Here is a 20,395-nt window from a genome sequence, read left to right as displayed (position 1 = left end):
CCTGCAATGGTTTAAATTTTGTGTCCCTCCAACAATCATGTCTTATAAATCTAATCCCTATTATGGTGGTATTAAGAGGTGATGGCTTTGGAAGTGATTAGGTCTGCAGGGATCTGTCCACATGAATGGGATTAGTGCCCTTTTAAAGGAGGCCAGAGGGAGCTTACTCCCCCTTTCTACTATGTGAGGACAGCAAGAGGCTGCCGTCTTTAAGGAGAGAGATGGCCTTCATGAGACACTAACTCTGCTAATAATACCTTTACCTTGAATGTCTCAGCCTTCACACTGCAGGTAATACATTTTTACTGTTCTTAAGTTACCTGGTCTGAGGTATTTTCTTATAACAACTTAGACCAAAAGTTCAAACTCTGTTTGCTCACATAATTTTGTGGCTGTCTCTTCATTATTTAGGACTTGACAGAGAGCCACTTTCTTTCCTCCTGAGAGATGCTTTCCTTCTGTATCATAGCTGTATACTCACAACACTGAACCTCTTCCATCTCCTCTAGGTGGTGGGAGATATTTTGTGGGCCTGGTGCTACTAGATAGTAGACACTAGGGATTCCATAGTCAGATCCCTTCTTTCAAAAGGAACTTATATTCGAGGTAGGAAATTATAAATATCCAGGTACTATAATTTCTAATCTAGAGGAAAAGCAGCCTTAAGTAAATATTAATCCTTCTTAAAAATTGCTGGGTTATTGCGTATGGGTTTTAAAAATCCATTTCAGCCAGGTGTGTTGGCACACACTGGTAATCCCAGCACTCTGAGAGCCTGAGTCAGGATTGCCAATTCAAGCCCTGTTTGGGAAACTTAGTGACTTAGAGAAAACTCCTGCTTTAGTGGGAGCAGAGCAGTTGAGGATGTAGTTCAGTGTGAAAGCTCTGGGTCCAATCTATAGTATAGCCACACAAACACAAAAAAATCCATTTCTAAGATCCCACTTGAGTGCATGGCTGGAATGTTATTCTTGGGTTGCATTTTAAACTGGGGTAATTACGCTTAACACTTCCTTTCTCATCATAGATCTCACCCCAGTTTTATTTAGAATAAGTTTTGAGCCATCACCACTTCTTGGTCTAATCTTCAAGCACAGTTTTATTGGTGTAGAAAACAAGGAGAAGGATGACCTTCTAGAACTCTCTCTCTATCTCATAAATTCAAGAGAAGGAGACAAGGAGCATATCTAAAATAGCCATCAAAAGCAGGTTTTATTTCAGCCAAGGAGAAATACAATCAAAGGAAAAAAGTGCTTTGCAGAGAAATAATGTGGATCTCAGCCCCGCTCAGAGGGGCCATGTTTCTGGTGGCTTGCAGCCAGCACTGATGATGAACTCTTGGATTTGCTTAGATGCTTTTGTATGTGCATTTGACTCTGACTCAGCGATTGTGCACTTTTTCTTGTGATGTGGTCTTGAGAAGGAAGGGGGCAGGGGAATCTGTGTGGGTGCAGCAGAAGAGTCCAGTTTTGATAGCACTCTTCTCCTTTTGTGTTTAGCAGTAAGGATGCATCCTTCCACATGTGCAGATAATTTTTTAACAATTGTCAGAGGACTCTTTTTCAGAGGACTGCTGGCTCTCTACTGGATATGAATTTGCTATGGACTGAACTATGTATCCCCAGTACCCGTAATCTGAAACTCTAACCCACAGTGTGATGTTTTTTGGCAGACAAGCTTTTGGGAGATAACTAGGGTTAGATGAGCTGCTGAAGGCTGGGTCCCCGTGATGGGATTGTCCTATACACAATAGACACCAGGGAGTTTGCTGTCACTCTGTCTCTCTGTTGTGTGAATGTACACCAAGAGCATAGCAAGCCAGGAAGGCAGGATGAGAACTAGATAAAAACTCACCATGCTGGGGCCTGATGTCATTCTTTCAGCCTCCAGAGCTATAAGAAAGCAAATGTGTGCTCTTCAAGCCACCTCATCTATGGCATTTTGTTGTGGTAGCCTAAGATGACTAAGACAGAAGTCAAGTCATTGAACACTTCCATACATTAGGCAAATGCTAAGACCTGGGGGCCATGGGGAAAAAATAGGTTTGTTTCTTCAAGGACGTCATAGTTTAGTGTGAAACTGAGAAGTAGATCAGTTTAACCACACAGAAGATTCTCTCAAATGGCCTCAACCTTTTCCCCAAGATTTCTGATTTCATTTTTTTTCTTTCTGTAAAACATAGCATAATGGGTCGAATTGTCTCCTCCCAAAAGATAGGTCCAAGTTCTATACTTTGGTATCTGTGAATGTGATTTTATTTGGAGCTACTGTCTCTGTACATATAATTAAACTATAGATCTCAAGATAAGATCATACTGGATTTAGTGTCGACACTAAATCCAGTGTCTGGTATCCTTACAAGAGAAAGGACAGGAGGATGGGGAGACACAGACAATGGAGGGCCAGGCCATGTGAAGATACAAATAGAGATTGGAATGTATAATCAATAAGCCAAGCAACACTGCCGAGCCAAAGAAGTTAAACAGACATAGAAGATGTTCTTTCTGAAAGCCTCTTAAAAGAACCAATGCTGCCAACACTTTGGTTTTATACTTTTAAAACTGCAAACTGTGGCACAATAATTTTCTGTTATTTAAAGCACCAGCCCTGAAGTACTTTGTTATAGCAGCTGTAGCGCACACAGCAATCAGTGACCTTGTTCTGTGGACTCTCAGAGCTCTTCTGGGTGTGCTACCATCTGGAGTCTTTGTGCATTTCTCTTCCCAACAGGTTGGATTCTATGTTTAGTATGTTAGCCATCGCAGGGAGAAAATACCCTGACATAAATCATCTTTAAGGACAAGAAGTGTTTTGGCTCATGGCTTCAGTTCATAAGTGGCCAGCTCCATTGCTTTAGGCCTGGGGCAGGGCAGGAACATTGTGGCAGACTGGGGTGGTAGAGGAAAGCTACTTACCTCCTGGGGCCAGAAATCAGGGAGAGAACAAGAAAGGAAGGGTGGGGCCTCAACACACTCTCCAAAGTCACACCTTGAGGGCTCTCTTTCCTCCAGCTAAATCCTGTCTCACCATGAATTCATCAATGGATTAATCCAATGATGGGGTTAGTGCACTCGTGGTCCAGTACTCTCAAACCATGACATTTTATAAAAGTCATTGTTTTTCTTCCTAATGTAATGAGGCTTAGCTGCAATGATTTCCCTTATAATTTCACTAATATCTTCTAACAAAATATAAATATAGAAAAGGAAGAAACTAAATTGATAAAGGTGAAGTGACTAAAATAATTTTCTACTGAAGCCTGGGTGGCATGACAAACATTATATAGTGTAATTTAAAAAAAATCCAGTTCTATAATATTCTGCTTCTAGATTGTTTTTCACTATCTTTAAATTCCCAAAGGTCATCCATGGATAGACAGTGCCTTATGAATGTGCTTTATGCCTTATGAATGAATGATTGAAATATCAGTCTGACTGTACACACAAAGAAAAGACTGATTAATTAATTGATTGGTACTAGGAATTGGACCCAGAGCCTCACACATGTGTTAAGCAAGACCTATACCACTGAGCTACATACCCAGCCCAAAGAAAAGTTTCTTTTGACCTACATCAAAATATTGGTGATTAAATAAACATTTTCTGATTAAGTTAAAATAAAATGTCTAAGACACATCTTTTGTGATATTGACTTTTTCAATTAATCTGTTATTGGTTCCAACTCTGTCAAGTAGGTACTGTTATAATTGTTGTAATAATAGTAGAAAATGCTAGGTAAATCATAGTTAATGCTTATTATGTGCCAGGCACGATTCTAAGTGTATTTTATGTTTTTGCTCACTTAATATAGCAGCTCTCTGAGATAGGCAGGATGATGTCCGCATTTTACTACCTAACAGCTGGGTTGTGGAACAGGGCATGGGGAGACCTCCCCAGGGGAACATCCACGGATCTCTTTGGGATTTGAGAAATTCTAGGCAGTATGGTGCAGGGAATCCTCGTCCATGGTTTTTATAAGTTGAAGAATTCCCTCATATACACTTACAATGACTTGAATAGAAAGGGTAGCTTGTATTCCTGAAACCCAGGCATAAAATAACACTTACCAACCACTGCCATTTACAGCCCTTTCTTTTCTGATGACTACAGCAAGTTAGAGTTGTCTAGAGTCACTTGTCACCAATCCTATGAAGTCTCAGAAATGTAAATAGCATGAACTGGTCATGGTTATGGATATTGCTGAGTTCATACAGTGAAATACACTTGTCAAGGAGAAGGAGGAGCAGGGTGCAGCTTGCCTACCTGGGTTAAAGTCTGAATCCTGACTCTACTAATCTATGACCATGGCTAACCACCTTCACCTCTGTGTACCTCATATCATGGGGAAAGTAATGGTGCTTATTGCCTATGTTGTTGGAAGGAATAAACGAGTTGATACATTGAGAGAGTGGAACAGTGCCAGGCAGTTGATATGTGCTTCAGAAACACTACTGATCAGTATCCAGTGATTCATTCATTCACTAACCCATCCTGCAGCAGTTCGCTGAGCACCACTAGGTGAGCACTGTGCATCTGTCTCAATTTACATTCGTGTTTTTTGTTGTTGTTGGATACTTCATTGGATTTTACCTTGTATCTGAGGTACCTGCCGAAGTCCTCACAAAGTGACCTTTTTCTAAAGCAAATTCTGATGTTCATAATGATCCAGGAAGTCAAAGGGAGAAGAAATTTTCAATGTTTGTAAAAGTATTTTTCTTACATTATTGGAAAAAATAGAAAATTCCTGAAAAGTAGAAAAGAAAAAATCATGCACAATTTTACCATTCATGCATGGTGACTATTTACATTTTAATGACTTTTCTTCAAGGCTTTTTATGCAGAGTTTTTTTTACATAATTATATCCATTCTCTATATGCAATTTTTATCTTGCTTTTTTTTAGCTACCATTATATCATAAGCATTTTCTACATTATACAGTCTCTGTGAACATTGCATTTTACGACTCCATAATGTTCCATGCAAGGATTATGGCATGGCTTATTTAACCAAACATTTAAATTAAAAATTTTTGCTTCTTAGTACTTAACACTGTTGCAATGTTCATCTTGTTGCATAAACTTACCTCTGTCCCACTTCAGCCCATGAGCAACAGCTTGGCTTATTTCTCTAAGCTGTCTATTCCAGTGTGTGATTAGCAGGTCAGAGGACATGCCCACTGAAGGCTTTGATGCACATTAACTGTCTTTAAAAGCTTATGCCTGTGTGCACTCTGATCTGCAAAGTAAGGAAATACCTGTTTGGCCACACTTTGGTTAATATGCCCACTATCACTTAAAAAGACTAGCTAATTTGAAAGGCATTTAATTTTATTGTTTCTGTTTGCACAGTTTTGATTAATAAGGATATCTAAACATTTTTCCATGTTTATCAAACAATAGCTGTTCTGCTTTGTGGAAAGGTCCTTTAGGTCCTTTCTCTGTCTATTGTCTTTTGTCTTTCTTGAAGATTTGTATTAATTCAGACATATAAATACACGATCCTTTTTTGTTATAGTTGCTTCCAAGTGTGTTTCCTTGTTTGTTGATTTCCTTTTAAGTTTGATTAAGATTTCCATACACAGAAGATGTAGGTTTTTTATAATCACATCTGCCCATCTTTTTCCTTTGTGGTATTTTAAAAAATCTTTTCTCAATCTGGGCATTTCTTCTCTCCAAAAGATTGATAAATATTCATTTCTATTTTTTCATCATTTGTTTATGCTTTGATTTAACAAAAATAACTCTTTGATCTGTCCAAAAATTTTTTGGTACCTAACATTCAAGTGAGTTTTTCTATGGCTAATTATCCCAAGATAGTTTATTCAGAAACCTTATTTTTCTCTCTTATTATCATATATTTAAATATTTATATGTAATGAGATATGGTCTGAGCTATTGGCTATGTTTTGTTTGATTAATGTACCAAACTGTTTAAATCCCTGTATTTTCAAAGACCATTTAAACATCTATTCATTGGAGTCCTTGGGTAGATTGAGTTTGGGAGATTCAACTCTTTGAAATGAATGTCTTTTCCCTTTCTACTGTACTCACAGGAAGAAACCAAATCAAAGATGAGCAACAGCGACATTGACATTAGCACAAAGAAAAGTAATCAAGCCACCCTAGTGAGCCTCATATCCTGCTACTTTGATTTTTTTGAGTTTTTTTTTTTCAATTTATGGTGCTGTGGATTGAACTCAGGGCCTCATACATGACAAGTAAATGATCTTTGATGCTTAAACATGATTTTGTGTCCAGCTTTTTCTTCTGCAGTCTACCCTACCCTCTACTCTTGCTATATCCTTTTGGGAATGGGAGTTTCTTACAAATGATGCTCTTTCCAAAGGTGGATTTTATTCTTATCTCCCTTACATTTACTCATTGTAGACTCATGGGGAAGGGAGGTTTGTCCCTTTACTAACATTTCTTTTGCCTCTATTTGAGTTCCCTCCCTTTTCCCCAACCTGACAAAACACATAGTTACTGGGAGTAGCCACTGCTTTCTTTCTCAGATTTCATTTCTTCTTGATGTGAAGCAGATGCACCTCCCAAGGTCAAAATCCGATACTTCAGTCCTTTGAATACATTCTTATCTACTTCCTTCCAGACCTCATGATTTTCAGCGTTTTGTTACTTCCAATCTTGCCTATGCAATCTCAGGTCCTTTGCTACACACTGGGGTACTGGGAAGAGCTAAATTAGGATATAAAATCCCTCCTAGAGAGGGAGACCAGGGAGATGTTACAAAAGCTTTCCAGGCTTTCTTTGTGTAACACCAGGTGGCCAGGAAGCAAAAAGAACAGCATTCAATACATCCACTGTCCAGAAAGCTCAGGCAGGACCCTCTACCATCAGGACAACAGATCATGGGAAGTTAATAGTTCATCATATATGCAAGGCAGCTCAGACATGTCATCCTCTCATCTAGGTGCAGAAGCTACTCTTCTTTGTTTATTGTTTTGAAGGTTTAGAGTCCAGATTTTAAAAGGAGATACCTTTTAAAATTGATCAAACAAAATCCGTGAAGAATTTGAATGGATTATATCCTCATTTAGTAGTAGCAGCAAAGATCCTACATGTAATAAATACCTTGGAGGGAATTTGTCCATTAATTTTTTTCATTCATTAATTTAAGTAACAGACACTTATCAAGCTCCTGATGATGAGCTTTGTTCTCATTCTGAGAATTTGATATCTGCATCAGTCAGCTTTCCCATTATTGAGATGTATTATGCAACACTGGCAGCTTAAAAGAGGAGAGATTTTATTTGGCTCATAGTTTTAGGAGATTCAGCCCATGGTTGGCTGTCTCCAAGGCAGAAACATGAAGGTAGAAGGGCATGGTGGGGTGAATCAGCTTAATTCATGGCAGCCCAGAAGCAGAGCAAGGGAACAGTATAGAGGGAAAGGGGCTAGATATAGGACCCAAAGTCACACCTCCATGTCCTGTGCAGACTGTCCCAGAAGTGTGCTCTATCAGTCCCATTGGTACTTCCCAAGCCATTCAGGTTGACATGAGTATGCTTACCCATCAAAGGATCCAGTGGTGAAATCAACCCAGACTAGTGGGGGAGGCATTCTAGCCAACCCAAATGGAAGAGATAGGTAACAAACACAAGGTACTATTTCTCATTTTATATTTTATTTTTCTACTGTCTGCATTAATGCTTATAAATTAAATGTGGAAATCAATTCTAGTTGTGGTTAATCAATAATTAGTGGAGATACATTCCACACAGGCAACACTGTGGGAAGCTATGTAGTGATTGTGTACTGTGGCTCTTTTATAAATATGTTTCTACTCCTCACTGCCTTTTAAGAAGAAATGGCTTCACACCCACTGAGAATTTGTATTTGAGGTATTTTGCTAATAAAACAACCAAATGACAGATAACTGGGCAGCAGTTTTCCCCACATGAGATCAGAGAAATTGGAGGCTACCATGGGGATGACAGAATCTTTGCCTATAGATCTACCTAATATGTGAGCTTTTCTGAAAATAGAGAAAATATCTTATTTTTTCCCCTATGAGAGGACACACACATACACACACACACACACACACACAACACACAGAACATTTTAACAAGGAGTTTTCAAGATTAGTTAGTTACAATCTCTTTGTTTCCTTTATCAGTACATTTTATGTATATAATACAATTACATTCATCATTGGGATCTAGTACCTTTACATGACGTATCTTGGTTCTTATTTTTTCCCCCTTCCCCTGGCCTCCCTTCACCCATTCCACCCTTTCCTGTTTACAAAGACTTTGTTTCCATTTTTTTTCCTTTTCTCGTTTTCTTTTACCTTCTTACCTTTCCCCCACCCCTCCCACTTCCCCTACACCTTTAGACCCTTTTTCCTATTACATAATATGAATTATAAATTTTGATTCTTGTTTACACTAGTTACAATCTCTTGAACCCTTTTCAAAGATTTTAATTATTTTTAACCAAGTTGTAAAAACATATAAATTGTGTGTATTAATATGGTACCAGGTAATGTTCAGTATCTGTATGCATTGCAGAATGTTTCAGTCAGGTTAAATATATCTATTTCCTCAAACATTTAACATTTATTTCACATTGAAAATTTTCAAAATTCTTTCTTTTGACTTTTTCAATGTACACTACACTATTGTTATGTATAGTTACCACGCTGTGCAATGATATCGCAGAGTTCCTTTTTTTTTGGCTTTTATTTTTTATTAGCACATGTTTGTAGTTCGTAATGTTTACATTCCTTGTGGGAGTTGGTACATGTACACGACACATGTTTATTCTATTTTTCATCCCTTTTTCTTCTTTTCTCTCCTCTCCTTCTCCCTCCCTCCAACTCTTGACTCCTTTCCTTTTTATAAAAGTTTTATCTCCCCCTTTTCCTATTATCTATTTTTTATTTTGCTCTTTACTTCTGCTGGAGTTTCTTATATAAGAGAACCCATCTGATATTTAAGCTTTTGTGTCTAATTTATTTCACTTAGCATTATGGTCTCAAGGTGCATGTAACTTAGCAATCCCTGATCAACATAACATTTCCTACATTTCCCTCCATCCCTTTCCACTTTCGCTGGTCTCTGACAACCACCATTCTGCAATAGGTTTGTGATCTGTGCTTTTAGGTTCTGTGTATGAGTGTGATCATGCAGTACTTATCTTTTGTGCCTGATTTATTTTATTTAATATGATGATCTATTCATCATATTAAACAGTCCTATTCATGTTTTTTGCAAATGAAATGATTTCATTCTTTTTATGGTTGAATAGTATTCATATACTGTAACGCCTCCATTCACAAATGCTTCTGTTTGCAAACAATTCAGTTCACAAACAAAAATGTTTGGCAAAGGTTTGCTTCTGTTCACAAGCTCTGCACCAGGTGACAAACATGAGCATGGCCATCTTCTCCCACATCGTAAAACAAATGAAGTCCATAAAATGAGGTACCACTGTACATCATGTGTTTATATATTATATATTTTATATGCTATACATGTTTTGCATGTCATCAGTTAGTACACAGGTTTCAATTTCTTGACTATCATCAATAGCGCTGCAATGAACATGGCAATGCCGATGTCTTTTTCAGTATAATGTTTCCATTTCCTCTGAATACAATCTCTTCACTTCTTAGTTTTGGTAAGTCTCTATCTAACCATCACCTATTGTTGGCCTTGCACAGTGTTTGCCATGTAGTAGGTATTAAATGAATTCTTTTTTAAAAAATGAGGCATTTGATGATGAGGTTCTGGAGATGGTGCCATTAGCCTGCATGAAATCATGGTTTAAGATGGTAGGCAGTTCTGTGAATAGCAAACTCTAAGAAGTAATTGCATTGTTATATTCTAGGCATCATAGCAAACCCTCCATGTGTTCCACCTCAGTTAGCTCTCATAACATTCATGTGTAGTAGGTACTGCTTCTCTGTTCAAAGTGAGGACACAGTTTCTGACAGACAGGTTCACAAAGTTGTGGTGGTTGTGATTTTTTTCATTAAGTTTATTGGTACATTTTAGGTATACAGTACAGCTACATTCATTATTGGGGTCTTTTGCCTGCATCTTGGTTCTTATTTTTTCCCCATTCCCCTGCCCTCCCTTCACCCTCTCCACTCTTCCCTATTTACAAAGACTTTGTTTCCATTCTTTCCTTTTCTCATATTTTTTTCTTTTCCCTTCTTTCCTTTCCCATACTCATCCCACTTCCCCTACTCTTTTAGCCCTTGGTAGCTGTGCTTTGAACCCAGATTTTTGTGATTCAAGTGTGAACTGTTCCCAGCTGTGTGGTTTCCCTTGCTGAACGTGCTGCTTGCAAGTGTGAAGAGGAGAAGGGTAGAGAAGACACTTGTTTCTCTGTGCAGAAAGGCTTGGAAGTCATCCACAGGGGACACACTGTTTCACATGGCACCATGGTTTCCAGAGTGAGAGAGCTGGGTGATTCCACAAATCATATATTGATACAAAAACATGGAAACCTAAGCACGATACCATATTATTTTCCTGTAGCTTTAGTTGTGACTCACTGACTCCATCCTGTTTTCTAAGAATTCACCCATCAATCTCTTGCTTGACATGAGAACTTTCCCTCTAGCCTCAGTAAGAATGGTTGGATAAGTGTGTGTGAAGCTAGGGTGAGGATTAATGGCAATGTCTTTTAAATATTATTTAATTCAAACATTCACTGTACTTTTTAGTCATTCCATATACATACTTGAAGACATTGCCTCACTAGACCATTTCATGCTCTCCAAAATCCTGAAATTTCTTGTCTCAATGCTAATTTTTACTACTTGCAGAAATGTCTTCGTATGCTTGTCCTCCAAAGAGCAGAATGATGCTGTGTGCTGGTCTGTGCTGAGGGCTGATGAGGGGCAGCGCCTGAGCGGGTATGTGGATGCAGCTCAGGCATGCAGGCCAGGGTGTCCACATGCTTGCACATGAGGCTGCTGCGTGGGAAAAGCTGGGCGTGTGCCATCCACCAGGAGCCAGCTATCTCCCTGCATGGAGCATGATATGAAAATTCTGGCCTTCTGGGTTGCTGTGAAGGTTTACGTTAGGAGAAAAACATTTCCTCTACCCACTTAGGTTCACATGGTTAGGGGCCCATGAATTAACTGACACAGACGGGGTGGCAGGCACAAAGATAAAGTTTATTTGGATGTATATGCAGGAATGACTCAGTCTCCTGGTAGTCAGAGGCAATGTTTATATACCAACTTAGCAAAACAAGCGAGGAGGTTCAGAGCTTCCATGGGGAAGCGTGGAATTTTCTCTGGAATTTTTGATGCTAAGTGGCAGCTGAACTCACATTTCCCAGTGCTAAGGGTTAGTCTTCTCCCAAACTGGAAACTCCTCAGAGAGGAGGCTGATGGCAGCTCTGCATTTGGGAGGCTGTGCTTATATTCAGGTGATGTTTCTGTGGCTTATGTTTTCAGTTTAAAGGTAATTTTCATGCCACTTCAATGAGCTGTTAATCCCTTCATAGATTTATCAAGGAAGGAGAATGGAACATATTTTATTTAAGACTCAATAACTTGATTTTCATTTTATAACTATTTAGATGCATGGGATATGGTGCTCCACTTTTACACTCACCCAAGGCCTTGCAAACGTTAGAGGTGGGCTTGATGATTATACTGTTATCTTTTATGATTGGGGCGAATCAGGGTAAAGTGTTTTATGGTGTGTGTCTTGCCAACATGATGATGCTAATACTGGGCACAGTTATAAGACACCAGGTAGTTCCAGGGCATAAACTGCTAGATACTGGATGCTTCTCTCAGTTTATCCAGGAGCTACCTCCTGGTAGTTCACAGGACAGGGAAAAGATTTAGTGGCTTGTATACATAGAAAGTGCCACATATCAACGGAGCAGGCAGATCTACCCAGGCCAGACTATACCACAAATTTCTAGCCTAAAACAGGCATTATACTAAGCTCAGCATCTTCATATATAAATCATGTGACTTGTGTTTTATGATGTATTATAAGGTGGCAGATCACTCCTCTTTCCTCACTCTATCTCTTGGAAATAGCCCATATACACATCATATATGCTGGTGACTTTGCTTTTATTAAGAGATTATATTAGTTATATATGGCTGCATAAAAATCACCCCAAATTTACTGCCTTAGAATAACATCATTAGAATAAATAAAATGTGGTGTAAATAGAAAAGGGGCGGACACGAATGAGCATGGAGGATATTATTTTAAGTGAAGTGAGGCAGACCCTGAAAGGACTGCATCACACGATCTTATTTGTGAAATATTAAAATGTCAAACCATAGAAACAGAAAGGAAATTGGTGCATACCAGAGAGTCGGTCGTGGGGTGATTGGGGAGATGTTGGTGAAAGGAAGCAAATTTTCATTTTGGCTGAGCAATAAGTTCAAGAGGTCTGTTCTACATCATGATGACCATGGTTGATAACAATGTATTATGCATTTGAAAGTTGCTGAGACAGTAGGTTTTAAGTATGTTCACCACACACATGCAAGCACACACACTCACACATACATACATAAAAAGTAAATATATAAGGTAATGCATATGTAAAATAGAAGGATTTAGACATTCCACAATGAATACGTATATCAAAACATGGTTTACACTATAAATAATGAGTAAATCAAAATTTTTCTTGTGAAGTAAAAAATGATTAAAGACATAAAGAACAAAACAAAAATTACATTTATTATATAACACTTTCTGTGGGTCAGGAATTTTGGTGTGGTTCTTGGCCCGGTCATGCCAGCCATGGCTGAGCGAGGAAAGGTCCTTTCTGAGCTCACTCACAGGGCTGTTGGGGGATTCGCAGCATTTACACTCCTGGGGTGAAGTCCTCAGGTCTTTAGGGGCTGCTGCCTGGAGACTCCCCTCAGTTTCTCCCCATGATCTTCCATAGGGCAGCTCCCAACATGGCAGTTTGTGTCACCAGGCATCGAAATGAGCAGAGCCAGAGAGAGAGAAAGTATAAGTAAGACAGAAGTCACCATCTTTGATAACCCAATCTTAGAAATGACTGTGTTATGCAGAATTCCAAGATATTCCCCTTTTGTACATTTCCTACATTCTCCTGAAACTGTCGTTTCCATGATTATGTTATATTATATGGTCAAAGGGATTTTCCAAATGTAATTAATGTCACAGCTGATCTGCAAATAGGAAGATTATCCAGGCAGAAATGACTTCATCACATGAGCCCTTTAGAAGTCTCCCTGCTCCTACAGATTTGAGTTTGGATCGTGAGGTCAGAGGCAGGGAAGCTGGAGATTCAAGGTCTGAGAAGGATTTGATACACTCTGTTGATTTGTGGATGGAGGGTGCCAGGCAGCCAGTATTAAAGGTGGCTTCTGTTCCTGAGAGTGTCCTTAAGATGCCCACCATCAGGGAAACAGGAACTGAATTCTGCCAACAAGAAGAATGAACATGGAAGTGCATTCCCCTCCCTTCTCCAGAGCCTCTGGATAGAACTCAGGTTGTCTGACACCTTGATTGTAGGTTTGTGATACTTCAAGCAGAGAACCCAGCTAACCTTAGCTGGAGCTCTTGGCCTTGGAGTAGTGAGATGATATACTTGTATTGTTTTAAATTGCTACATTTTTAGTCATTTTTATGCAATTATATGAATGAAATTGCACCCTTCAAATTCATATGTTGAAACCCTAACTGTATTGTGTTTGGAGATAGGGCCTATAGAGATGTAATTAAGATTAAATAATGTCATAATGGGGAGGCCCTCATCAGACAGAATTAGTGTCCTTTGTAGAAAACACAAAAGAGCTCTGTCTCCCACCCTATGTGCCCACACACCAAGGAAAAGCCAGGCAGAGAGCTCTCAGCAGACCCCCGATTAGCCATAATATTGATCTTTGACTTTTATTTTCCATTAATCTGAAAAAATTAATTTCTGGTGTTTAAACCATGCTGTGTATCGTTTTGTGCTCTTGTAGCCCAAGCTGACTGATGCATGCAGCAATGGAAAACTAGAAGAGAGGCATCCCATGAATTTCACGATGTTTTTCTTATTAAAATTTCAGTCTACTCTCAAACAAAAGGTTATACAAGGGCATGACCCCAGGAAATGAAAACCACCTGAGACCATCTTACAAGTCTGCCCACCACAGTTGTGTTTAACAAAAACATCATTTCACAAGTATATCAAACATTAAGTAGGTAAACTATGGACACTGAGAATTTTGAGAGTAATTCTAATCTGCAGAAACAAGTACTTGACTTTCAGTTGTGGATTATTCCATTTTCAGAGTAAGCATGGGGAACTTCTTTGTTCAGCTGTTGACAGTGTGGCCCATAGTAGGTTCAACTATTCCTAGGTATATGGCCCTGAGCAAATAACTTATCAACCATGAACCCTTACTTTCCTACAAATAAGATGGGTATAAGAATACTTTATCGAGAGTCTTACTAAAAGGATCAGATGAACCAGAGGTGGTATTACACACCTGTAACCCCAGCACTCTGGGAGGCTGAGGCAAGAGGATTGCAAGTTGGAGTCCAGCCTGTGAAACTGAGCAACTTAGCCGGACTCTGTTTGAAAATGAAAACTTGAAAAGAGTTAGAGATATAGTTTCATGTAATGGCCTGGGTTCAATTCCCTGTACTGAAAATAAAAAAGGATGAAGTGTATTTGTGCATATAAGGATCAAAGCTCTGTGTTTAGCACAAGGTCAATGCTGCAGAACTGCTACCCACTATTATCGTACCAGGAAGGTCTCCTGGATTGCTCAGAATGCCACAGCTTGTGTATATTTCATTGGAGTGAAATGTTTACCTCATCCGTATATTTTGCTTTATTTCATCTTCATAGCCTGCCTTATAAGATAAGTATGTATTATCCTTAACTGATAAGTAACAAAACTAAACAACTGCAGGGAGCTTAAAGGAATTGTGTGGTATCATCCAGCAGTTCAGAAAGGAAGTCAGGATTCAAGCTCAGGCACCCTAATGCAGTGTCCTTGCTGTCACCTCCACTGAGCTGCCTTTCCTGATGCTGTGAGACTGAAGTGGCCCACATCTTCAGCAAAGCTGGCCTGACACCAGGTTCCAGAAAAGATCCCTTAAAACAAAAACAAAAAAAACATGGAGAGTACTTTGGACCCAAGCGGAGGTTTTCCTTATTCAATAGCCCCAGAACACGAGGACAATTGAAACTATATTTAAATTTTGACCATTGCTTAGCTTTCCTTTTTAAATTGTGACACTCTGCAGATAGAAGAGTCCAGGCCTGTGAGAACACGGGAGCGATCAGAAGGCAGGTGTGGAGACGTGTTCTTCAGGTCTCCCCTAGCCTGACCTCTGTTTTGGGTGGCAGGCTTGGAACTGTGCCTTTAGGCTGAATCAATCATGGGAGCTGGAGGCAGGAGTGAAAATCCCCTCCTGGCCCCTGGGCCCCCTGTCAGGGAGACTAGGCCTCTGGGAGCACTGTGGAGATGGAGCCCATTAAGGAGCTACTGCTTGCTAATGCTTTTCACTGAGAAGTGTGGTTCTGCTGGGGTCTCCTGAGGGCTAACTGAAAGTGTTTCATTTCTATTCATTCTACTCTCCATTCCTCCATTTAGTGAGGTCTTTCCTTCTCTCTAAAGAATGCTGTCTTTCCTGTGGAGTCTGGCTGTTAGCTGGAATTTGAATATTGAAGAAGGCAGGGACAGAACCAGAGAAGAGGCTCCAGATTCAACCCTCACAAGCTGAGAAGGAGCTGGTTATGGCTAACTGGCCCCATCTCCTCCTTCCCCATTTGGTGTTTTTGAAGCTTTCCACTTCCTGATTGAACCCACCCCAGTTCCAGGGCAGACTACTGCAGGGACACAGAGTTTATTAATAGTCTCCACCTCCAGAGACCAGCAGAGATCACAATGCTCTCAACACTCTCAGAAAATATAGCTGACACAATGACAGCAGGGGCTCTGGCTGCCTCTCCTGCCCTTCTGGAGCTCATTGCTGGTGACCAGACGCCAGACATTGGACTCAGAATTCTAGGCAACTCCTGGATCCCCTGTTGGTCTCAAAAGCAGCACTCTGCAATATGGGACATGACTTAGTTCTTTATTTCTGTTGCTATATGAAATACCCAAGAGTTGGTAGTTATAAAGAATAACTTATTTAGCACATGGTTCAGGAAGCTTAGAAGTTCAAGAGCATGGCATCTGCTTGGCCGTGCAGGCCTTTCTGCTGCATTGTAGTGTGGGGCAGGGGATGGCATAGTGAGAAAGAGCAAGTGAGCCAGCTTGAGCATCTCTTCCTCTTCACATAGAACCACTGGTGCCATCGCAGAGGCCTTACCCTCACAACTTCATCTGATCCTAATTACCTTCCCAAAGCTCCACCTCCAGATACCACTAACTTATGAATTTGAGGATTGTTTCCAACATATGAACTTTGGGGGCATATATTCAAACCTAGCAGCATTCTCTCCAGAGTTTACGCACTTGAGACACTAGAATCTCTGGCTTGGGCAGCCATGCTGAAGTCCTCCCAATGCTGCTGATTGATGCTTCAAGATTCTAGAGCTCCCAGATATGCTTAGATACTGAAAAGCTGGATCAACAGAGAGGAGAAGGAAACTAAGATCAGGCCTGCTGGAAGGCTGAAGCCTTACTATGATGCCAGCTGGTCCCTGTCCATGTACAAAAGAACAAAAGACTCAGACTTGGGCTAATCTCTCAGGAGCCATTTAGGAACAGTGCTTCAAGTCAGTAGTGTGAGCACTAGAGCAGGATTACTTCTTAATGTCACTGCCCATCATGATGGAATCCATAATATGGGATTCTTCACTCACACTGCCCATTGGAACCACCTAGGAAGCTTGTACAGTTTCAGAAGCTTGGTCTCCACACCCACAGATGATAATTCAATTAGACTGGAATAAGGCCTGATACTGAGCCTTTTCTAAACACTCAGATAACTCTAATGCCTAAGCATTGGCATTAAAAAACCCACCTAAAGAGAATAGGATTTAGGAACGTCAAGTTTAGTTTGAGGGCTCTTTCTCTGGCGTGGAATATGAATCAGAAAAGGAAAACACAGACTGGGCATGGTGGTGTGTACTACTGCAATCTCAGCTGCTCAGGAAGCTGAGGTAGGAGGATTGCAAGTTTGAGGATAGCCTGGGCAATTAATAAAGCCTTGTTTCAAAATAATAAATAACAAGGGTTGGGAAAGTAGTTCAGTGATCATGTGTCCCTGGATTCGATCTCCAATACTGAAAAATAAAAGAGGAAGGAAGGAAGAAGGAAGAAAGGGAAGAAAGGAGGAGAGGAGGGGGAAAGATCCCTCCAAATGTATTCACAGAGACTGAGTTGTCCTAGACCAATTTGGCACTTTCTTCCAGATCCTTCGTTTTTGTCTGTTCCAGGTCTTCCTTCCCACCAGCTGATGGGCTGGTTTCCTAGTGGACTTCAGAAGAGGACTCTGGTGTGATTTCATTAAGGGCGGCACTGAGCTGAGTTTAGGAGGGAAAGGTCCCACTGATGGAACCTGGATGAGTCGAAGGCTGACATTTTGGTAGCATTGCTATTCCTACTAATATTACAACTTTAATATTATTCTCTGGCATAAACACCTTTGGAAGCCTCTTAGGTTTTTAAAATAAGAGGGGCCTATAGATCTGGGATTCAGTAAAGATAAAATGAACAATGTAGAAGCCTCTTTTTTGAGTGAAATGGGCCAAGTGTATTCTTTTTGTAAAGTTAACCAGGAAAGGAAACCATCTGAAAATAAACCATGCAAATGACGGCACTGCACAGAGAGGGGATTGAGCCGGGAGTGTAGTATAGGAGGTAAGCAGTGTTAATGGCCAAACATTGATCAGTTAGCCTGCAGAGCTGGCTAACTGGGTTTGCGACCAACCATGTCCAAGTGAGGGCTCTTCAGGGATGCCCAGTGGCTGTCAGTCTCTGGAATTAAGCTGTGCGAGGCTGCTGGTGGCCTTGGCCAGTTTCAATGAGCAGATGTCGCCTGTGTATAGCTCAGCCTCATTACCATACAAGCAGCTCATACCCTGCCCCAGGCACCCTCTGAGCAGGGAACTATGTTTCCCTGGAATCCATAGAGCTGAGGTTCCAGGTGAGAAGGAGGGAGGCTGCTGTAGGAGGTGCTTTTATAACTGCTTTTTGAGGGAGGCAATAAATAAATCAGCCAATCCTCTACTTTTTTCATTGCTAATGTGATGGTTTGGACAGTTTTGTTTTTTCCTGAGACAATATAAAGAATCTTATGTTCATGAATATAAAATATGTATCAAGTGCCTACTTTTGATAGAGGACTTTTGCAGGCACTAGGGATGGAGGAGTGACCACAACACAGAAGCCTACAGAGTGCTTATAATCTAGTGGGAAACAGAAAATAAGCAATTATACCAATTGATAGAATTTCAGAGGTAATTTGAAATTTCAGATAAAAGTTCAGAGGAGCATAAAGGCCATGAGGCAAACAATCCTAGGCTGACCTAAATACTGAGGAATCAGTACTAGAAACAAAAGAAAATAACGGATGCATTGGGCTTTATCAAAATTAATTTTATACTTTCATGGAAATGATACAGCGAAAAAGACAAACCCCTTTAAAAAATAGGGCCTATGATTTGAATGGATATTTGTCTAGAGAAAGCATATAACTGATTGATAAGCACATGAAAAGTTGCTCAGTGTCATTTACCATCAGCCAAATGCAACTCAAAACCACAATAAGATAACCCTTCATACCCATAGGATAGCTATAATACAATAATGACAAAAGGCTGATGATCAGTGCAGGCAAAGATGGTACAGCAATCTTGAAAAACAAGTGGTTCCCCAAAATTAAACAGATTTACCATATGACCTAGCAGGTCTTCTCCTAGCATACACCCAAGATAAATGAAAATTATATTGTATGTGAATGTTCATGTCAGCATTATTCATAGCATCAAAAACTAGGAAAAACTGAGATGCATTAGTCCATCTCATGCATATGTGCTCCATGCACCTGTTAGAAACTCCAGCTGGGTTTATACAAATGATTTAGGATTCTTCTTTAGCTCCTCCCATTTTTGAGATTTCCTTCTCAGACCTCAGTAGCCCTGGTTGCTCTGTATCCCATCTTCTTGCTCCATATGTCAAATAACCGTGAGTTACATATACCTTTAGCTTCTCTACATCATCACTGGAGTTCACCATCAGGGCAAAATTCCCCAAATAAGAAAGACATTTCATTAAGACATCTTTTAAGTTTTGACTGCCCTCCAAAGTCTCTTGTTTTCCCTCATGCTCCAGAGCTCTCAGATGGTGGTTTGGGGGACATTTTATGAAGAATTTATTCAAGGGTTGTTATACTGAACAAGTACTCCTCTGTCTTGGAAATGGAAATTTGCTTTTAGCTATAGGAGGAGTGTGCACAAAACACTTTGATTAGATCTGGGCTGATATTATTTTCAGTAACAGACACCTGGTTATCCTCATAACACAGGTTGAGATAAATTTTATCATTCCCATTGCTTAAAAATTTTGAGAGTTCAGAGCAGTAATGTATCCAGCAGTTTATAGCTAGTAATTGGAGTGAGTTTCAGTTTGGAGATTTGGCTAGGTATTTCTATTCCCATTTTTCCTTCAAGTTTGAATGACATCAAATATCTAAGCTTCATTGGTTTCCATTCATAAATGGGGATTCATAATTATGTTGTGAACCCCGGTAACTCCTTTTTATTGAGAGAAATGAACTTGAAGTTATTGAAGAATATATAGCTTCATATTCAGTTTGAGAGCAGGCATGGTAGCCAATAGCAAGCACTATTTAAGTGGGGATGACAGAAGGACCTGGGAACCCCCAAATCCTGTACTGGGCAACCACAAGACACCTAGATTTTCCACTTTACTAGTTGTATAGCTTTGATCAGTAACTGTCCCTTTGTGTCTTGTTTTTTTCACCTGCAAGTTGGGCACAGTAATTCCTAATCCAAACCTGGGAGAGAATTCAGTAAGAAAACTCTTTCGCTCACTGGCTTTATACTTCAAAAATGGCAAGGAACAGATTTATATAGGCAGAATGAGAATAGTGGTCTCCAGATTGTAATCTGAAAAGAGAGGAGAGAAAGTTGAGTGGCTCAGAGGAGATCAAGAGTTTCCCACTGGTTTTCACATGACATAGTGTTTCCTCTCCTTATAAGCAGGCATGAACACTCACGCTACTGGGAAGCCACTCTGCAGGTAACAGGCCAGTGTGCACTCCACCCTCCTTGCTGTCTACAACCACCTCTTTCTCCCTACAGTGGTCATGACCTTTGGTAAATGATCAGCCAGTGAGTGGACACGACTGCACATATTTTCTGGAGAAGTGACTTTTTCTTATTATTTGATGCTTCATCTTTAATTTTCTTATCTTTGCCCTGTCCCAGATCAG

At 40.0% G+C, this 20,395-nt stretch overlaps 1 protein-coding gene across 5 annotated transcripts in view; it reads left to right on the top strand.

The window, feature by feature from the left end:
• The window catches only part of Hs3st4 (heparan sulfate-glucosamine 3-sulfotransferase 4), a 718,708-nt gene that overhangs the window by 271,228 nt on the left and 427,085 nt on the right, over positions 1-20,395 (top strand). The window lies entirely within an intron of this gene.

Source organism: Fukomys damarensis, unplaced genomic scaffold, assembly GCF_012274545.1.
Source record: "Fukomys damarensis isolate Sample0158 unplaced genomic scaffold, DMR_v1.0_HiC HiC_scaffold_34, whole genome shotgun sequence".
Taxonomy (NCBI): domain Eukaryota; kingdom Metazoa; phylum Chordata; class Mammalia; order Rodentia; family Bathyergidae; genus Fukomys; species Fukomys damarensis.
This window is presented reverse-complemented; position numbering and strand designations above follow the sequence as displayed.